Source organism: Neovison vison, chromosome 4 (genome assembly GCF_020171115.1).
Source record: "Neovison vison isolate M4711 chromosome 4, ASM_NN_V1, whole genome shotgun sequence".
NCBI classification, from domain to species: domain Eukaryota; kingdom Metazoa; phylum Chordata; class Mammalia; order Carnivora; family Mustelidae; genus Neogale; species Neogale vison.
The window spans coordinates 33,038,183-33,040,490 of NC_058094.1; positions in this window are offsets into that span (position 1 = coordinate 33,038,183).

The following is a 2,308-nucleotide window of genomic DNA, read 5'->3' on the forward strand; positions in this document are numbered from 1 at the left end:
AAATTCAGTTTGTATACCTATCATCATTTGAGAACTATGAATCCCAGTTTGTGCAATATGGTTCTTATATTTATATGAATGCAGATGAGATTGGTAAGTGGGCATTTTATGGGTTTTTTGAAATTGTTGTGAAAATTATCTCACCTTGTGAATACTTATGTGTGATGCATATTCTATTCAGCTACTTCATGGGTAACCCAAGTACATTCCCCAGTCTGGGAGCAAGTATCTCATCTCAAAGGTACACACAGACACACAGACACACACACACACACACACACACACGAAATGGCATAGATCAATGCAATTTACACAAGTAATCTCTAATTAATATATTCAACCATCTCTCTTTATGAAGACATTCCTGATACACTCTCATCCCCTCCACATTGGACATTCTCTCTCCAATTTCCACACAACACTACATTTTTACCTTTCATAGCATTGATCACAAGACTCATGGTGCCTTATATGATTGTGGCTCCTTGTACATATGTCTTCCTTCAAGAAGACCAAGAGCTCTTTGAACGCTGGGTCTTTTGTCCTGAATCTAGCACAGAACTTTTTACATAGAAAATACTCAATAAAGACCTACTGAATGAATAAGCACTGAACCTGTTCAAACAACTATAAATTTTGGTGATAACACACAATGAGCCTTTATTTCTCATGCTAGGGCACCTCAGCTTCAGGCTGGGGGATCAAGTGGGTCTGTAGTACTTGTCTCAATTTGGGACCGGGCTAGAGTGGGACAGCTACCTAGGGCATGTTTTTCTCATGAGAGTCAGAAACTAGCAGATGGGTAAGTATAAACACATGTGTTCTACAGTCTCCACTCAGAACGGGCTCCTTTTACTCTCATCCACATTTTACTGTCTAAAACAAGTCAAGAGTTAAGCCCAATATCAATATGGGGGTGAAATATACTTTTCCCATGGAGGTGTGGGAGGTTAGATGGTGAGAGAGGAGTAAAAGTTTGTGAATTATAATATAATCTACCACAAGTAACAGATACTCACATAGTAAAAAGTATAGCAGACTACCCTTTCTTTAATGTACAGCATCTAAAACAGAAAATATGGATAATTGATTCATTACCAATACCCTGGAAAATATTTTGTGATTGCCACTGATAACTTTTAGTTCAATAAACTGATACGGATTTTTTTCTTTTTAAAAAAAATATTTTATTCATTTATTTGACAGAGAGAGACTCAGGGAGAGAATGAACACAAGCAGGGAAAGTGCGAGAGGGAGAAGCAGGCATTCTCCCCTTCCCCACCACCCGAGCAGGGAGCCTGATGCTGGGACACAGGGCTGGATGTGGGGCTCAATTCCAGGACCCTGGGATCATGACCTGAGCTGAAGGGAGACGCTTAACCTCTCGAGCCACCCAGGCACCCCGAATTTTCTTTGCAGATTCGACATTAACACAATAAGCTACAGCTTGAAGCTTTTTGCATTTTATCCTTTGTAGTCTAGAGAAATAGTCAACCCTCTCCTTCTAAACTTGAAGACCATGAGTCAATTGTTCCTATATTCTTTCCTCTAGGCTGACATTTCTTTCATCTCCCCCCTCTATATTTCACTTGTCAAACCGTATCCTACCTTTGTGACTCTTCTTTGGAACGCTCCCTAATCCATTTAGAGCCAAAAGCTATATCAGAATTTCTTCTTACCATCAATCAATCAAAACTGGAAAAGGAATCTTATTTCCTTAGAGAAAAATATTAGCAAATTCCCAGCTGAAGAGAAACATATGGGTTACACCCCCACTCCCACATTTTCCTAACCCCCACTCCAATCTGCAAACATATCAGAGTCAATTTGGCTAAACTGTATTGGATCAAAGAAGAGCTCCAAGGAGTGTGAAGTCAGGCTTCAAATATCAGCTAAGCACAGTTTGGTTACAGAAAGGAAAACATCCCTCCTGGAGTGAGACATCTTTCTTGTCCAGACGTTCAAAGAGTGTTATTCATTATGAAGTTTATGGTACCCACACTGGGAGCACAGTTCATTACTTCAGAATTCCTGCCCAGTTTACAAGGAAGGTCTCCTGTCAGCTGCATAGTGCTTTCCACGGCCGATTCGGTCTCAGTGAATATAAAATTGATTGTTAGTCGCTCTCTAGCTGCATTTGGTCATACAGTGACTGTAAACATTTATCCCAGCCCTAAAACTTTTAAAATTTTCATTTAAGTTTTCAAATTAGGAGGATAATTTATTTTGTATTCTAGAAAGTAAGATTTAATCACACTTTCTTCATTTAATTCACCTGCTTAAACAAATTCCACTGAAATAGAGAAAG